Raw genomic sequence first — 20,409 nt, forward strand, 5'->3', positions numbered from 1 at the left:
CCTCTGCCTCCTTTTCTTCTATTTTTAGCAATTGCCTTCTCTGCTATCAATTATCTTTCCTATTTTCCTCTTTTTCCTCAGCTCCTTTTTATCCTTCTCTTTATCATTCCCTTTCTCTTTTCTCCTTTATCACTTATTTGGTAGCGTGTCTGCTCCTCCTCCTCATCTCCATTCTTCCTTTCTCATCTCTTCTATTCTCCCCACCTCTCTTTATCTTCCCTTCTCGACAGCGTGGGCGTAGGTACTTGTAGGGAGATAGGGAGGTCGGTTGTAGATCGTCGGAGCACTGCCAGAATAAAGTCGTAAGACGTAGAATGGCTCGAATTTGTCGCTGCGTACTACACGGTGTGTCGTCGGCTAGAATGAATAGGTACCCCCCTCCATCTCTCTCTCTCTCACTTTCCCCCATTGTGTATCAGCGAGGTGACTTAGAGCACTCTTGGGTTACGGAGTTTATTGTACAGTTATATAGAATTGTAATTTACAGCGTAACAGAGCGTGAAAGCAAAGCCTCCTAGCTGACCCTCGTGTTATCGGGCCTTCTCTCCAACCTATTCTGATCTGAAGGGAATCTCTCCAACATTATATACAGCTTGGAGAGGATGTGTGGTGTAATGTAGTGTCTGGTAGATTTCCATTCACGTGGATTGACTGACTCGGGCTGGGTACTTCACGTATTTGAGTACATCATGAAATCTTGGTCGTCTGGACTAAAAAGAGATTGTTTGAGATACATCATATGTTGAGAATTCTTTATGGTCTGGGACAACAAGATTGTCGATATACAATATGTGGATTGACATTCCTAGTCAGAACCTGTGCATGTCTCCAGCAGACACTACATCCTGTACGTTGTGTTATGAGATATATACTAGTGCCTATATAAGGTCTACATATAGCTCGGTCAAGCGAAACTGGCTTACCAATATATATATATATATATACAATATTTACATTATTTACTCAGTCTATCTCACTTGTACAGAACAGTTCTTAAACACTGATTCCTGGCCAGCAATCCTTGCTTGCATTCTGTGCGTGGCCAAAAGTTATATAGCAAATATGATGGAGAAAATTACAAAGATGACTGGAGCTGGACTGTATACATTAACTGGGTTGAACATAAGCCTACTATATTCTTCCCATGGTTGTACTGTCTGATTCAACAGAGGCATGGTTTCATACTTGGGTGAAATCAACTTACTGTGTGCACTTATATTTAAGTTCATCCTAGGTAATGGCTGGAAGTACTTGTGTATGTGGTTGAGATTGGAGTACTGGGCAAAGTGGATAGTGTAGGTGTCAGAACTGCACAGTAATCTGGTGAGATGTATAAACCACATGCTGATGTATAGACTGGAGGTGTGTCTGGGCAAGTCACAAAAACTGATGTATTTGGAGTGAAGTAGAGGAACTGTGAATGTCCAGTGCATTGATTATGGATGAGTTTATCTGGAGCGAATGTGAATTTCCAATGATGAGGGATGTCATGATCTTTTATGATATCACAAGGGACTGTCCCAGCTGGCTGAAACGTGAAGATGCCTGCAGGACAAGATGAAATGCACGTAATGATGTGCGACATTTGTGTTCAATTGTTGTTTCACTTGTGAAAGTGACAGCGTCCTCTTTCTTGGAGACCAGGATGGCTTCTGTTTTGATGTTGATGGTGACTAATGAGTCATCTTGCTCAGACGGAAAAGGGTATATTTGACAGACTGTGAAAAAATCATCTGCTAAAAACGGTACGTGAACTACTATTGGTGCTGTGAGTGTTGCTACCAAATATGGATAATTTAACATCAGATTTCTTTTTGTGGTAAATGGTGGCGAACATCATCCACTCAGTTGATGTAGTGCTGCCTACTTCTTCCTTAGCCTTTATCATTCTTTTTCTGTTCCTGCCTTCCTCTCTTTCTATTTTACCTATCTTTCCTGTCACTTCTTATCACTTTTCTTTCCTTTACAGATGGCTTTACATTGAGTGACAAGCCAGATGGTTTCCTGTGGGCCAGGGAACCATTTACATCGCTGGGTGGTAACCATATAACCAAACCATACGCGCTCCCTACGTGTCAACAAGTGGGTTGGTGGAGGGTTAGTGCCCCTCCCCGTAAAACAAATAACTCAAAGTCAAATGGCCACCCTTTACCGGATTGTGGCGTCTGGCAATAGTTAGATAGATAGATAGATTTCTTTCCTCAAACAAAGGTTTCAAACCATGCTTATATATGCCTTGACTAATTATTTGACGGAGATTGTGAATGGGTAGTAGATTAATGGTGATCCTTCCGTTACCAGCATTAGCAATTCCTTTCATGAAAGTCTGATAATGAGCTCCAGTATTGTCTAACTGTATTATTACGTCAGTGTGTTCCATGATCACTGAGAGGTGTTGGAATAGTGCATTGTTTCCTTCTAGCGCATTTACTTTCTCCACAACTCCTAAAGTTGATGCTTCTGCCTTCCTTAGGTTCTTTACAATCGCCAGCATTAAGGTGTTCTGGGTATTAGCCAACTTATGTTGATACGAGAGAATGTGTGCAATTCTGTTAAATTTGTTACTTATTTCCTCTAGATCATTTTCCGTAGCCAGTCCAAAAATGTTGCCTGTAAACGAACAAACCACGTCTGTTACGTGTATTTGTGATGTTTCCTGCCCTAAGTGTGTTACTCCCAGCTGATGGGATGTCCTGAACCATGGTGATCATTATGTGCTTAGCTTGTTCTAGCTTCCAGTCTGTTAACTTGATACCTGATACCTACTACGGGATAGATTAAGTCCTCCGGCGATAGATAAAAAAAAAAAAAAGTGCTAATCATCTTCGCTACCTGAGAAAGTGTTAACCGGGTAGTGTATAACAACCTCATATTTGCTACATAGCTCCCTCCTGATTAGTAACATTACTTAGTTCCCTCCTGATCAGTAACATTACTTAGTTCCCTCCTGATCAGTAACATTACTTAGTTCCCTCCTGATCAGTAACATTACTTAGTTCCCTCCTGATCAGTAACATTACTTAGTTTCTTTTTGTTCAGTAAGATCCCCTGCTGGTAGAATGAAGAAGAGGAGGAGGAGGAGGAGGAGGAGGAAGGAGAAAAAGAAGAAGAAGAAGAAGAAGACGAAAGAAAGAAAGAAAGAAAACCGTACGTCCATGGCCTGGGAAAGTTCTATACAGATTGTGTGTGTGTGTGTGTGTGTGTGTGTGTGTGTGTGTGTGTGTGATCTGTACAGCAAAAAAAAAAAAAAAAAAAAAAAAACAGGCCTCTGCATGATTGGCATATTGAAACTCCCGTTTTCTAACTGGCATGGGAGACTTCGTTGTTCCTTTTTCTTAGTGAATTATTTTTCGTATCACACCTTCATTTTCTCTTTTATGTAATTATTATATACTGTATACCGGTAGTTCTACAATCGACATGGTTTGCTTCCGTAAATACATGACGACTGGAAGATATATCGGGCAAAATTATCGCTGATGAAAAGGGGTTACGTAATCTCCAGACTTTCGTAAAAGAGAGAGAGAGAGAGAGACTGAATATCCTATTGCATCATTAAATGGCCTGAGACATGAAAGCATGATTGAGAAGAAAGGCTTTCGCCGTTATCGCTGACCTTTCTGGGACAAATATCTGAAGTCTCTCTCTCTCTCTCTCTCTCTCTCTCTCAAGCATATAAGGCTGAGGGAGAGAGTAGTCGGTAAGAAGTAACAAGAACCCTGAATGCTAATTATCTCAGCAATTCCTCATCTTTGTCGGCTCTGTCCACAGTTCCACAGCACCCCAGAGAAATTACCACATTTTCCTTCAATATTACTCCATGTTTTTCCACTTCTTCATCCACGCAAACGAAGACGGGAGAAGGGAAGGAGGCGGCATAATGATGAATGGCAAGAGCAGAGTAAATAAGAAATGACGGTTCTTCGCTCTAGGGTATGGGTGGGGGGAGTCTTCGAAAGGGACGAATAAGTACGAAGAAATGAGAGAAACTGAGAAAAAACGATGAAAGACGAAAGGTCCGCGACTGACTGTACGTGTGTGTGTGTGTGTGTGTGTGTGTGTGTGGATCTTTGAAAGGGAAGGGAGTAGTGAGCATAATGACGAGGTGGGGAAGTGACGGTCGGATGTTGCAGGTTGACTGATGGGGGGTCGGGAGAAGATGGATGAGAGAGAGAGTTAGGGAGGCTAAAGGAAGAAAGTGGAAAGGAAAGATAAAAGTGGAAGAGAGGAAGAGGATCAAAGAGAAAGAAAAAAAGAAAGAGGAAGGAGTACTAGCAGGGACTGGCAGGAGGAGAAAAGAGGATGTGATAAGTGTATGAGAAAACAAGCAGGATGAGGTGAATGGATGGTGTAGGGTTAGGGGGAAGCTAAAGGGAGGGAGTGGAAAGGGATGGTGAAACAGGGAGAGAAACGGAGAGAGGGAATGGAAAAGGACAGAAAGTGGAGGCTAAGACTGGACGAGAAATAAAGAAGAAAATGAGAGTATTGTGATACATGCTGTGTATGGAGTGTCAAGAGTTGAATGGATATGGGACAAGGAGAGAGAAGCTAATGGAAGAGAGTGAAAAGGGAGGAAGAAAGTGATAGTGAGAAGGAAGGTGACAGAAACGGAAACCAAGCGTGGATATGAAGCAAATGAGAAAGAAAGGAGACAACTAAATGAAAGTGTTGAAGGTATTGGGAGTTGAGAGGTGAACGGATGGTAGATGGAAATGGAAGCTAAGGAAAGAGAGTGAAAAGGGAAAGTATAAGTAACGGAGGAGGGAAAGAGGAAAGAAAGAAAAAGAAGGGGATAGAAAGGGGCAGAATATATATATATATATATATATATATATATATATATATATATATATATATATATATATATATATATATATAATAGAGTACTAAAGAAAAGTAGTAGGAATGAAGGATGGATGAAGGAGTAAGGAGAACGAGATAAAAAGTGGAAGAAGGAATTAGAAATGGAGGGGGAGCGGAGAGAATTAGATTGATTTTGATCTCAAGTTAAACACAGTCGAGGAGGTGAGTGGATGGAAAAGAGAGATAGGCAGGCTAAAGGAAAGAAGTGGAAAGGACTGATGGGTGAAAAGGAAGGAAATGAGAAAGAGAAAGATATAAACAAGAAAACAAAAGCATTATAGATATGGGGGTCCGGAAGGTGAGTGAATGTGACAAGGGATAGGGTTGCTAAAGAAAGAGAGTGGACAGGGAAAGTGAAAGGAAATGAAAGAGAAAAGAAAGAAAATGGGTAGAGCAAGGCGTGTACGAGTCATTGTATAGAAGATAAACACAATGAAGGAAGGGGTAAATGGATGGGAAGGTATGGAGATGATAAGGATGGGAAAGAGAACATGAAAATAGGAGACAGGAGTAAAAAGGTAAAAAAAAAAGAAGAGGAGATAGAGGATGGCAAGCCTAGGCTAACTATAGATACAAGGATAATAGTGAAAACTGACTGGTAGGAGAGAGAGAGAGAGAGAGAGAGAGAGAGAGAGAGAGAGAGAGAGAGACTAGAATACAGCTTAACTCCTGCACTTACGATGCCAGTCATTCCATTATATTCCGGCTGCAACAAAACGATCTTATTCAAATTAGGAAGAATCTCTTTGGCACTAGATCAGATACGAATGATCTCCCTAACTCCCTGACTCCGATGATGTATATATATTTTTAGTTTATTCATGCTACTTCCGGACGGTTTTATTGAGCTTAGGAGAAACTGGGGGAACTGGGGGAACTGGAAGGCCTTAAAGATCCCCTTCAGTGCGGTAACGTATTATTCTACTTTTTTTGTTGTTTCTAGACCATTATATTCAAGTAATGGGAAATGTCGAGTAGTTAGGGGGTCAGTGAAAGCCATACATTGTTTCCCTAGTTCGAAATCTTTCCTAAGCTTTATAAAATCGTCTGGTGGTAGCAAGAATAAAATGCGAACAAATACGCCACCAACACCTAACTACCCTACTTAGAAAAATCTCTCCCAGGCCGATTTAAATCGTTTGGTGGTTGCAAGGATAAAGTAGCATTACGTCACCGAATTCGAGAAGTTAACCTCATTCACTACGAGAAGTATCCGCTAAGATGACTAAAATCGTCCTGAGGCAGCAAGAATAAAACACAAAAGCCTTCTTCTTACTGAAAGGAGTAAAAGAATTAGACAAGAATGAGATGGATGGATGTACAACTTAAAAGGGGTATTGTAAAAAAAAAAAAAAAAAAAAAACACCCAAAATATGGCTGAAAGTAAGAGAAAACAGGGAAAGATGTCTGAAATAAATTAAAAACTGCTGCATGAGATGACAAATGACAGAGGAAATATACTGAGGAGGAGGAGGAGGAGGAGGAGAAAGAGGAGGAAGAGGAGGAGGAGGTGAAGGTGGTAATGGTGGTGGTGGAAAGGAGGAGGAAGTCGAGGTAGAGAAAAAGGAAGAGAGCGGAGAGGCAGAAGACGGGGCGATGCAAGAGGAGGTGGAGGAGGAGGAATAATCAGAATAAAGGGAGTTAAATGAATATACAACAGAAAATGGCAGATGTAAAGAAGAATCAGAAGAAACGTAGATTGAAATAAAAAATCAGAACTACATTTTGTTCACTTTAACCAGCCGTAAACTACCATCTCTTCTTTTAGCAAGAAGTTAACTTTAGAATATGGTGCTGGCCACAAAGTAGTGCTACGAAAAGGCAAGAACCTGTGTTGTTTTATTCTGACACTGAACTGTGAGAAATAAGCTGCAAAAGAACGGAAAACTTCATTTATTTCAAATGAATACTGACACTGAGAGAAAAGAAAATGAACGTACAGAAACCAGAGAGACGGAAGAAACGAAAGTAGAGAAAATAGTAGGAAAGAAAAAGAAAGTAATGATTAGGAAGAGAGAAGTTAAAAAAAAAAAAAAAGAGGCACTAAACGGAAAATAAATGAAAACGAGCGAAGAAAACGAAAGAGAAAGGAAAGAGAAGTTAAAGAGAAGCAAAGAGGAGAAAACGCAAGTAGAGAAAATGAGAATGACAAGAAAGCGAAAGTAAGAAAACGCAAAATCTATCTGTCTACTGTATGTACAGTACCTAAGCTGCTTCCCCCAAAGAAAGGGAGCTAGCCGAAACAGGACGACACACTCTCAATTTACTCATCCAAACACAAATTTTTTCGTATCTTAGCCCCAAAGGGGAGATGGGACAGATCATGACTGCACCATACCGCACGAGAAAAGAAATTGATAGCAAACACATGCTCGCGCAGGCACACATACGCGCGCACACACACGCACACACAGTCCTTGTTTTCACTTGACTGTGGAGAAGGGTGAGTTAGGCGTGTGTGTGAGTGTGTATTTACCTACTTACCCGTCCCCACCCAGGAGTGGCCCGGGTCGAGTATTGTTTTCACACGGTTTGTCTGTTTTTGTCTCTCTGTCTGCCTGTTAACAAGTTTATGCGAAAACTACTGGTGCAATTTTGACTAAAATTACAGGGATGATGGGCTATGACCTTCTGATCACCTGATTGAATTTTGAGCCAAGTTAGGCCAAGGCCCAGGCTGTATGCACCAAAAATGTAAAAAATCGGGGAGGGGTAAAAATCGTTTTCTCGCCATAACTCCTTTCAAATTGGTCATATCGAAATGAAACCAAAACCTAAAGGAGAATCTTTCAAATCTGCGTCCTACAGCATGCATCATTGCATCGTGGGGGGGGGTTACCCCCCACTTAGCGGTAGGGGGGGTCAGTGTCAGGTGGGTCAGACCTAATATTTCAAATGGGCACAAAATCGTAAATTTCTACCCGATTTACTCAAATTTAATATGTGACATCTTTGACCAGATATCCTGTTGTGTTTATACGTCAGCACTAAAATGACTGCCGGGGACGGATTTGCTGTGCCTTGGCACCGCTTGTTGTTGTTGTTGTTGCTGCTGTTGCAACTTCGGCCTTATCTAAACGTAAACCCAGTAGAATGCAGGCTGAAGCTGCCTTGCTTCAGTACACCATCCTTCTTTCGGGGATAGGGAGGGAGGTGAGGGACGCTTTATAACCGGGCAGTGCAGTCGACCAGTTATATCACTGGCACTGCAGGAAGGTGCCCCTCTCCAGCGCAGTAGCAAGGTGAGTGGTGTCGGCTAAGAGTGTGAAGGAGTGGTATAAAAGGGTGAGTGTAAGGGTAGGCCAGGGAGCACTGTGGAGTACCATAGTTATCGAGTCGGAAGGGGCTGGAACGTCGCTTATGCACACAAAACTTGAGCAATTACAAGAAAGAAAACTAAAACCTGCAGGACACTGATGGAAAACTGATATAATTTCTATATGATAAAATTTCTAGACTATGACCAGATGTCACATAACTCATATTGTTGTCATCACTTACCTCTGCTGCAACCATCACCACTGTCATCACCAGCCTTCATCACCAGCCTCATCATTTTACATTGCTGTCATCATCACCATTACCCATTACTCTCGTTTTCAACGACATAATCATTATCATCGCTACATTTCGTGACTCATCACCATCCCTATCACCACCACCACCGCCACCCTCTTTCCCACTGAAATGTATCTTCATTTGTTTTATTACCTCCATCGTCACTACTGTCAACACCATTTTCTACCGTCATCACCACTATCAATCCATGTTTCACCATAATCACTACTGTCATAATTTTTTCTACCGTCATTGACTATTGCCAGTCATCATCGTCTTCTAACATCATCATCATCACTATCATCACCATATCCTACTTTCATCATCAGTGCTCTTGCACGCTGCACCACTATCATCACCAATTCATACATCACCGCTTCTACACCCCTTGCTATATCGTCACCATTTTCTACAACCTGCCTCATCACCCTCATCGCCACCATCGTAATCATTTTCTGCAGCGCCAGTTCCCTGTGATACAGCCCTCAGCAACCATTCGATCTTGTAACTCATCACCACCACAGTCATTATCACGACGGCAACTCCCATTACCACTGAAATGTAAGTACACTTGCCTCATTTCCTCTCATCACGACTCTTATCACTGTTTTCTACTACCACGATCACTGCTACCGACATCATTAGTTATCGTTATCATCACCACAGTCATCATCATTAACAACCTATATCACATCATTCTCTTCTCTGTCATTACCAAATTCATAACGCTCTAACATATTCTGAACTTCAAAAATTTACAAGAGAATAAAAGTAAAATAACGAAATGAAGTTTGAAGAACTTAAAAAACAGATGGAAGAACTTATCTCACAGTTCACCACACCCGCCACCGCCAAAACCTCCACAACCAAAACCACCACGATCAAAGTGAGGGGCAGAGTCATCAAAACCTGCATCAAGACCACCACCGTAACCACCTCGGCCAACCTGCCCCCCATCTCCATCAACATCAGCAGCGCCCCGATCAACAGTCAGGTCAACATCGCCCAGGGCCCCATCAGACGCTACCAGATCATGCCCGGCGCCCAGACTGTGAACATGTACCAAGATTTCACGAGTGAGACGAGCACCACAAGTGACTGGACATGTAGTGGTTGGAGCACATCCACTGACTCCAGCTCGACCAATGTGGGTACTACGAGTGGATCGGGTAGAAGGGCTGGATCGCGGAGAAGGAGTGGAACGCGGAGATGGAGTGGATCAGGGAGATGGAGTGGACTAGGGAGTTGGAGTGGATCGGAGAGCGAGGGAGGATCGAGAAGTGAGAGTGGATCATGGAGAGAGAGTGGATCGGGGACTAGTTCTCCCACCTCGGACTCCTCACCCCTCTCTCGCACCCTCAACCTCATACCCTCACTCCACCTCACCTGCACCCTGCCACTGACCCTCCCCTTGACCACCCACACCACCTCCTTCACCCTGCCACTGACCCACCCCTTGACCACCCACACCACCTCCTTCACCCTGCCACTGACCCCTCCCTTGACCACCCACACCACCACCTCCACCCTGCCACTGACCCCTCCCTTGACCACCCACACCACCACCTTCACCCTGCCACTGACCCCTCCCTTGACCACCCACACCACCTCCTCCACCCTGCCACTGACCCCTCCCTTGACCACCCACACCACCTCCTCCACCCTGCCACTGACCCCTCCCTTGACCACCCACACCACCACCTTCACCCTGCCACTGACCCTCCCCTTGACCACCCTCACCAAAACATTGGCCATCTGCCCCCCACCTAGTTCTACCCCCTCCCCACTCCTGCCCGCAGCAGCTCCCCTCCCTGCATCACCCTCAGAGTCCTTTGGCGTAAAGGGACAAACCTCAGAGTGCGTGGGCGACCAGGGACCAGAGTCCATGGGAGTCGAGAGGCAAACTTCAAAGTCGGTGGGCGTCGAGGGACAAACCTCAGAGTCCGTGGACGACCAGGGACCAGAGTCCATGGGAAGCAAGGGGCAAACTTCAGAGTCCGTGGGCGTCAAGGGACAAACCTCAGAGTCCGTGGACGACCAAGGACAAACCTCAGAGTCCGTGGGCGTCAAGGAACAAACCTCAGAGTCCGTGGACGACCAGGGACAAACCTCAGAGTCCGTGGACGATCAAGGACAAACCACAGAGTCCGTGGGCGTCGGAGGACAAACCTTAGGGTCCGTGGACGTCGAGGAACAAACCCTAGGGTCCGTGGACGTCGAGGGACAAACCTTAGGGTCCGTGGACGTCGAGGAACAAACCATAGGGTCCGTGGACGTTGAGGAACAAACCATAGGGTCCGTGGACGTTGAGGAACAAACCATAGGGTCCGTGGACGTCGAGGGACAAACCTTAAGGTCCGTGGACGTCAAGGAACAAATCCTAGGGTCCGTGGATGTCGAGGAACAAACCTTAAGGTCCGTGGACGTTGAGGAACAAACCCTAGGGTCCGTGGACATTGAGGAACAAACCCGGGGGTCCGTGGACGTCGAAGAACAAACCTTAAGGTCTGTGGACGTCGAGGAACAAATCTTAGGGTCCGTGGACGTCGAAGAACAAACCTTAGGGTCCGTGGACGTCGAGGAACAAACCCTAGGGTCCGTGGACGTCGAGGAACAAACCCTAGGGTCCGTGGACGTCGAGGAACAAACCCTAGGGTCCGTGGACATCGAGGAACAAACCCTAGGGTCCGCGGACGTCGAAGAACAAACCCTAGGGTCCGTGGACGTCGAGGAACAAACCTTAGGGTCCGTGGACGTCGAGGAACAAACCCGAGGGTCCGTGGATGTTGAAGAACAAACCTTAGGGTCCTTGGACGTCGAGGGACAAACCTTAGGGTCCGTGGACGACCAAGGACAAACTCCAGAGTCCGTGGACGACCAGGGACAGACAGCAGAGTCCGTGGGCATCAAGGGACAAACCTCAGAGTCCGTGGACGACCAAGGACAAACCTCAGAGTCCGTGGGCGTCGAGGAACAAACCACAGAGTCCGTGGATGACCAAGGACAAACCTCAGAGTCCGTGGACGTCGTAGAACAAACCACAGAGTCCGTGGGCGTCGAGGAACAAACCTTAGGGTCCGTGGGCGTTGAAGAACAAACTTTAGGGTCTATAGGCGTCGAGGGACAAACCTCAGAGTCTGTGGGCGTCGAGGAACGAACCTCAGAGTCCGTCGGCGTCGAGGAACAAACCTTAGGGTCCGTGGGCGTCGAGGGACAAACCATAGGGTCCATGGGCGTCGAAAGACGAACCTTAGGGTCCATGGGCGTCGAGGAACAAACCTTAGGGTCCGTGGGCGTCGAGGGACAAACCTTAGGGTCCATGGGCGTCGAGAGACAAACCCTAGGGTCCGTGGGCGTCGAGGAACAAACCTTAGGGTCCGTGGGTGTCGAGGGACAAACCTTAGAGTCCTTGGGCGTCGAGGGACAAACCTTAGGGTCCGTGGGCGTCGAGAGACGAACCTTAGGGTCCGTGGGCGTCATGGATGCACACTTTGCATGCTCTGTCAGGTGTGAATTCACCATAAGGATTCCGTGTGTCCGCTGCAGCCGCAAGAAGTGAGTTCTCCCGGCTACATACTTATTGTGTCCACAATGTAGGCCGTGGGTAGGCCAATCTTAGTCCACTAGTTTTAAGGGTAGGTGACGAGTCTGCTCCCTTAGTGGTATTGCGTGATTGTGGAATTAGCAAAATGGTTTCCTTTATCTTATGAAACCATTTACTACGTTGTTTGGTGTCCATACATCCAACTTGACGTCTGGTTACCTGGCCTCGCCCCGGAAGGGCTCGGGGACGGGAATTCTTTTCACTTGGTTGGTCTGTCTATTTGTATGTCTGTCTCTTTTTTTGTCCTAACAACTTTACGCGAAAACTACTCGTGCAATTTTGACTAAAATTCCAGGGATGATGGGCTATTACCTTCTGATCACCTGTTTAAATTTTGGGCCAAATTTGGCCAAGGCCCAGGTTGTAGGCCCCTCAAAAATTAAATAAAAATAGTTTTTTCCCCATAACTCCTTTCAAATTTGTCTTATCGATATGAAACCAAAACCTAAAGGTACATTTTTAAAATCTGCATTCAATAATATGCCCCATTACATCAGAGGGTCACCTTCCACTTAGTGGTAGGAGGGTCAGTGTCAGGTGGGTCGGACCTTAAATTTCAAATGGGCATAGAATCGTCAATTTTCACTCGATTTACTACAAATTTGATATGTGACATCTTTGACTAGATATCCTGTTGTGTATATACGTCAGTACTAAAAGGACTGCCGGCGACGGGTATGCTGTGCCTTGGCACCGCATACCCGTATGTATTTACTTCGTTGTGATATACAGGAAATGAGCTACGCTCGTGGGGTCCCGTCTCCGTGTCTCATCCCAGTCAAACTAATTTAAGTTTTTGGACTGGACGATCTCTTTCTCCAGGCTATTCCGCAGATTAAAGCATCTGTATGGAAACTATATTTCTTGATATCATTCAAGCAACTTGTCCTTTTCAATTTTTTTCCATTTCCTCTTGTTGCTCCCCCATCCCATACAAACAGATCTTCTTTGGTAGTTTTGCATTCTCCCATTGTGTCCTTGAACACTGCAATCATGTCACCCCTCTCACTTCTTTCTTCTAAGGCAGGGAAAGCCAACGTTTCTAGTCTTTCCTTGTACGATAAATCTGTCAGACTGGGGACCATCTGGGTTGCTGCTCTTTGTATCCTATCGATCTTGTTTATGTCTTTCTTTTTATGTTGTTACCACATCACTGCCGCATATTGTAATCTGGGGCAGATCAGAGCCACTATCAATTTTTTCATCATCTCCTCGTCCATGTATCGAAATGCCATTCTAATGTTTGTCAGGATTTATTAAGTCTCTCTGACAATCTTGTTAGTGTTTTTCGGGTGACCAATTTTCCTGGATCAACACTCCCAGGTCCTTCACTTCTCTCGCTTTTGTGACTGGTTCCTTTCCCATCGAGTAGTTCAGTGATGGCCTGTTAGTACGTTTACCCATTTCCAATATTTTGCATATTTCTGTATTGATTATCGTTCCCCACACCTTGCTCCAGCCGTAAACACTGTCCAGATCCTCCTGCAGCATTTTATAGTCCTCTTCAGCTTCTACTCTCCCCATGATCTTTGCATCACCTGCAAACAGACTTGCATAACTGTGTGTGTGTGTGTGTGTGTGTGTGTGTGTGTGTGTGTGACTCAGAGAGCAACCCGTAAATGAGTCTGCCAGTGGGTCACACTGTTACGAAATCTCTAAAACCACTAAGAATACGAACTAGACAGTGAATTGAAAGAAAAAAAAATGTGGGAAGTGGGAAGTAGGCTTAGAAGAGGGAGATACAGTAAGTGAGAGGTAAAAGGAAGTTCGTGGTTGAGGAGGGTGGCGATACAAGAATAGAGGCTGACAGTGTGTTGCAGAGGGAGGGAGGAAACTGACACAAGTAAGAGAAAATGCTGACAGGATACAATGAGGGCTGCTGACAGGAGAGAGAGAGAGAGAGAGAGAGAGAGAGAGAGAAGATGAAGTGACATAATAAAGGGAGTAAAGTGACACACCATAATGAGGGTTGCTGACAAGAAAGAAAAATAGAGGATGCGATAAGAGGGGAGGGGGGAGGGAGAGGAGAGAGGAATGGAGAGGGTAGAAGAGAAGTAGGAGGAGGAAGGGACAGGGGTGAGGAAAGGAGGGAAGAATAGATGCTGACATAATAATCAAGAGGAAAGGGATGGTGCTGGCAAAGGAAAGCGAGAGGAATGACAGGACACAATGGAGGTAGCTGACAGGAGAGGGAGTGATGGGAGGGACTGGCATGTGGCACAGGAGAGAGAAAAAGGAGGAAAAATTGACATGAGAGGGAGGGGTGGGAGAGGACAGAAGGGGAGATGGAAGGGATACAGATGCGGGACGGAAGAGACATAAAGGAAAAGAGGTTAACATTAAAATATTTTTGTTTAATTCAAAGTAGGAGAGATTCCAATTCTGAATACCCACAAATCTTCTTATAATGAGAGCTGGGAACAAAGGAATTCAAAATCTTATAACGAGAGCTGGAAAAACAGTTAGCTAAATTCTTATAAACAGCTGAAAAACTAAAGGAAACCAAAATCAATCCCGTTCATACTGAATTGCCTGAACACACTGGTGTGAAAAGACTGGAGGCCATCATCTGTAGGAAAGACGATTAAAAAAAAAAAAACAGCAGGGTTAATCAGTGACATTAACACTGTAATGGCTGAGAAAATTAGTCAACTTTTATTCTTGGAAGTTAGACAGAAAAAAGACAAAATTAAAGGAGTATGTGAGAAATGGACAGAGAGAATAAGGAGGGGGAGGGGACAGACAGACTGAGACAAAGACAGAGAGTTAAAGATTCATAAATAGAAACGGAGCGAAGGAAAAAAAATGTAGGATGCGGTGACATTACAAAGGGAATAGACTGATGTCCTAAAATGAGGCTCAGTGAAGAAAGAGGGATGGTAGGCAAGAGGAAATCTCACTGGGGTAGAGAGACAGAGGGATAATTGGGAGGGGAAGAAAGGGGGAAGAAAAGTAAGGCGAGAAGGCAAGGGGGAAACAGGAGAGGGAGGGAGGGAGAGAGGGGGGATGTTGGGGAGGAGGAAGCAGGTGAGCAGGTGAGAGGGCCATGCGAGAGAGGGACAAGATGGAAAGGGACTGGCAGGATATTCGAGATGGAGGGAAGGCGTGACCAAAGAATGGCAGAAGATACACACCACAAGGAAAGAAACTTTCAGGAGGACAAAAGATGGTAGGTGGAGAGTAACTGGAGGGAAGGGCAGGGAGACGTAGGAGGGAACTGGAAAAGAAGATAAGGGGGAAAAGGACGTTAAGGAGGGGGAAACGGGAAAGAGAGGGCTGGTAAGAAGTGAGAAAGGTGTGAGGGAGGGAAGAAGAAGAAGATTATATAGCTGAGAGGAGGCAGCTGGAGAGAAGGAGAGAGAAGGAGAAAGAGGAGGGGGTAAAGGGCGTCACAGGAGGCGGGAGGAGACTGACACGCAAGAACAAAAGAAAGGTGGACAGCTACAGTAGGTTTGCTGACCCACTCTAGGTAGCTCCTGTCACTGAAGACAAAGGTGTGAAACTGTGAATGAGAAGAGAGTAGAAAAGCAAAATTTGCTCTGCCTCACAGCACCCTCGCATTAACTCTTAGGAAAAATCTGAGAAGGAAAACTTCGTATGGAAAAAATTATGTGGATGTTTTCAGAAGAGAGCGACAGGCAAATATTATTCTCGAGTAAGCCCTGTAAAGGGAATGGGTGGGAGTAAAATATTTCTAGTCTGAGTTATATCTATCTATCTATCTATCTATATCTATATCTATATATCTATATCTATATTTATATATCTATATCTATCTCTATCTCTCTCTATAGATAAATAGATAGATAGATAGATAGATAGATAGATAGATAGATAGATATAATAATAATAATAATAATAATAATAATAACAATTATTATTATTATTATTATTATTGTTTTTACTTTCTGAATCAGCCCATGCCGGTACTGCGCCAATTACCAACATCAAACGCCAAAAAACAGGCAGTGACTCATGGACTGTTAATTACTCCGTTGATTTCAGTATGCTGATTTACATATTCCATCCATTAACACGTATTTATCAGTATTTTATACTCACTTGGCTAGGACCAGCTATCATTCGTTGTGAATGGGATGACTGACAAGGGAGTGACGGCGGGAGGGAGGAAGGAGAGAAGACACAACGCAATGGAAGGGGGGAGGGAAGGAGAGGCCGGCTGACACGAGAAGGAAGGAAGGAAGGATGAAGGACAGACAGGAGAGCGAGGGAAGGAAGGGGTTGAAGGTAGGGACGGAGGGATGGAAGGTAGGCAGGAAAGAATGGCTGACATGAGAAAGAGGAAGGAAGTTCTGAAACAGGAAGGGATGAAGGGAAGGTTGACAGTGGCGAGGGGAATAAGTGTGCCTCTACAGACAGACATACTTAAGGAGGTCTCTCTCTCTCTCTCTCTCTCTCTCTCTCTCTCTCTCTCTCTCTCTCTCTCTCCAATACTTAATTCTGACCAATCACGAAAAAAAAATGCAAGATACAGCCACGTAATTTTGACTAATTACACACACACACACACACACACACACACACACACACACACACGCACGCACGCACGCACGTACCCACAGAGAGAGAGAGAGAGAGAGAGAGAGAGAGAGAGAGAGAGGTTGTTGTGATGCCTGATGAGGATGAGCGAAGATTGTGCTTTGTAATCATCATCAAAATCTTTGTTGTCGCTATAGTCGTCATCATCGTCTCTGTCCTCGTCTGCCTAGTCGTCGTCGACGTCGTTGTCCCATTATTTTAAAGGGGATGGTGGGAAGACAAGAAAAAATAAATGAAAAGGAAGGAAAAACTGTCAGAGTACCAACGTGAAAAGTCTCTTCCTATGGTGTCATGTCTTCTATGTTTGTCATGAAACCTGCCTAAAAAGAGCTGGAAATGTGAACTGGAAGCCTTCCCTCACTTTTCACTGTATTGGAATAAACAGCCTCGTAGCTCGTAGCTCGTAGCTTCCACACCACCAGAGATGGGAGATGAATTCATGTTGTGACAGGTAAAGGAATTTATTTTTCGATCTCTTTACTCCATGCGATAATAAACAGAATAAGGATGATGATGATGTTGTTGATGATGATGATGATGATGATGATGATGATGATGATGATGATGATGATGATGATGATGATGGTGGTGGTGGTGGTGGTGGTGGTTTGCTGTTCATTGAACGAGTAATGAAGGAGAAACGAAATGAAGCTGCCTGATGTGAACCATCTAAGACGATACAGCCCCTTGGCATCTGACAACAGCAGTCTCTGATAATGGCCTGCCTAAATACAGTAAAAACATCTCTTGCAGACTCCAGGCAGGCCATCCATTTCCATGTTCCATGTACATGGTTGGTTCTTGTGGCAGTCCTTATCTAACACAGGCTATAACTCAGGAATATACAGTATGTTTGTCTTGGAGTGAACATGACAGGACAAAAGAAACAAAACTTATTTTCTAGGTCAGTGATTGCCCAGGGTGGTGTATAAAGTCACTGTTTTTATAGCAGACACTGGCACAATTTACAATGCCACACCACACATGCACTTCACACTGCATCATCACACACGGCCACACTTCACAGACTCTTCGTAGGCACACCTCATGCAAATCTCATAGTGCTAAATCACACATTGCCACACTTCACACACACCTCACATTACCATAGGCCTATTGCTTGCTGCCACACCTCACAAATACTTCATACTGCCACCCAGTATAATACCAAACTGCCACACCCCCTACACAGCCATATCACACACTTACAGTATCACGCCACACACCATCATACTCTTCACTGCCATAGGTCTACCTAAGGGGAAAAAAAAAAGCATAAAGGATGATATCCCACTGACTGACTTGTGTTAATGTTTATTATGTTTTGATTTCTTTAATTATGTCATTAATGGGCGTGTTTATCCTTGTAATGAAGGTATCAGTATGGATGCTAATCCGTCTGAATCACTGTACAAATATGTGTGGCATTTTTTTGTCATTAAAGTTTTAATATGTGATGCTCTGTAGTCTACGAGTACTTATTGAGGGTATTAATATGTGCGTTCAGAATTATCAGTTTTATAAAGACTTTAATAATTCTATACAGACGGTTAGTAGATTTTTATGTTACACTATTAGAATATTAACGTATTTAATCAAAATACTAATATGTGTTACAGCCTATATCCTCTCATGGTACTAATATGTGTGTGTTCATCCGTGTAATGAGGTTGTCAGCATGGTTATTAATCCATCTTAATCAGGTTATTAATGTGTGCTAATCTAAAGAAGTGAGGTGCTGAGGATGTACTGTCAACAGGATAATGAGGGTAGAGAAGGGATCACAGGTTACTCAAGTGATTAAGAGGACGTAATTAGGTAAGAGATTGATACTGTGCCACTATCCTTCCTCTCCTATTCCCCCACCCTAAGCTCTAGGATGACAGAGAGAGAGAGAGAGAGAGAGAGAGAGAGAGAGAGTCACTGTAGTTAAATGAAGTTACGTTCCAACATACTTTACTACAAAACGTCTCCTCTATGGTAAGTAAAATCGAATGCCATTAGCAGAAATAAACATATAAAAGAATGTCATCGCAGTGAAGGGACTTTCTGATTGCAGGTGGTGCCTTACTGGTCTCTCTCTCTCTCTCTCTCTCTCTCTCTCTCTCCACAGTCAAACTCTCCACAGTCACACTCTCCAGTCACACTCTCCCCCCCCCCCACACACACACATCACTTTTCCCCTCGCACACAAGGTCCACCTCCTCTCTCCCTCTCTTTCTCCCTCTCCCTCTTTTATTCCCTCTCCCTTATACTCCCTCCCTCCCTCCCTCTCATCCTCCAGCCACTTCACTCTCACTCCATTCCCCCCTCTCCCTCTCCCCACCTCGAAGATGATTTAGTATTCATGAAAAGGCAATTGTACATTCGGAGTTCGATTTATGTCTGTCACTTGCTTTCCCGAAGGCCAAGTCGCTTGTTGCCGGATAAACGATGTCCCAAATGATTGCATAAGTGATGTCCGAATAAACGATGTGCGAATTATATGGATTTTCGTTTTGGGAAGAGATCAAAATATTTCCATAATGATCGTCTTTTTAATTGCTGTGGGAGGTGTGGATAATTTCTAAAGTTTTTAACAGTTACTGTTCTTTGTATGTAATTTATATTTAATACTTTCTCTTAAACAACTGATAGTCAATACAATAAATATTTCGCAAAACTGAAGAATAAGCGATCATTATGATTAAGTGCCATTATCCAAATGCTTGATGATGGTTTCCAGTGTGCAATATTTTAAATTTTCTCTTTTATGACTCATATTTGAATAACTGACATTAACCAATTTCGTATACTACCAACAATACTAAAAAGCTCTTTGACCCGTACACTGTAGATTAGGTGCTTCTGGGCCTTATTAATGATTTTCGTGCAGTTTTATTTTACATAATATTCATCAATTCGAAGTAGTTGATAATGCTAATGATAATAGTGTTTTTTTCCATGTAGGTTCTGAAAAGACATTGCTGCTGTGTTTCCCTTTTTCGATGGGTCTGATAATTCTAAGCTTATTAATTGAAAACTCAAACGCACCACATGTTATTTTACTTCAGTGAGTAACAAAAGAAAAGTTTGAACAGTAAAACGGCTCGTGAAATAGGTTACTATACAGAGTAACTCAGTATTTCAAAATTTTCGTCCTGTGTTCGGAAAGTAGAGTTAGGGAAAAAATTTCGTCTAATATTTCACTTTTTTGTACCCGCTTTGTTTTGACGATTCATCCATCAATCCATCATCCATGAGGAGCGTAAGAGCCTGGGCCTAAGCTGATTGGTCCTGACATTTAAGATGAAAGTGTCCAGCCTCACTCATCCCTGAGTGGCATTACGTGAGCAATAAACCCCAACCACCCCTTGGATATAAACATTCATCGGCTCAATCCGATTGGAGCACCTTAACTACCCAATAAACCACCAGGCGCCATAATCTGGTTATATGGTTAACACCCAGCGTAGTAAATGGTTTCCTGGTGTACAGGAAACCATTTGGCTTGTCACTCAGTGTAGTCATACACAGGCAGAAGGAAGAGGAAAGAATGAAGGAAAGAAAGACAGAAGAGGGAGTGTAAAGTCACCAGTAGGCAGAAGGACGAGGAAATAATGATGGAAAGAAAGACAGAAGAGGATGGAAGGAAAGAAGGATGGAGGAGAGGAAAGGGCAGACACCTGAGAGCAGCACTACATCGAATAAGTGGATTGCGAGCGTCCCCACCTACCTTAAGCTAATATCCATAATATCCATAAGCTAAGAGAGGCTTGGTATGTTTCTCTGTTCATAGATATGATGCGTCAGGTAGGAAAGTGACGGAAACGTTCTATATTTGA

The sequence above is a fragment of the Coenobita brevimanus genome, chromosome 24 (genome assembly GCF_032717465.1).
Source record: "Coenobita brevimanus isolate Jiangsu-jjx chromosome 24, ASM3271746v2, whole genome shotgun sequence".
NCBI lineage: Eukaryota > Metazoa > Arthropoda > Malacostraca > Decapoda > Coenobitidae > Coenobita > Coenobita brevimanus.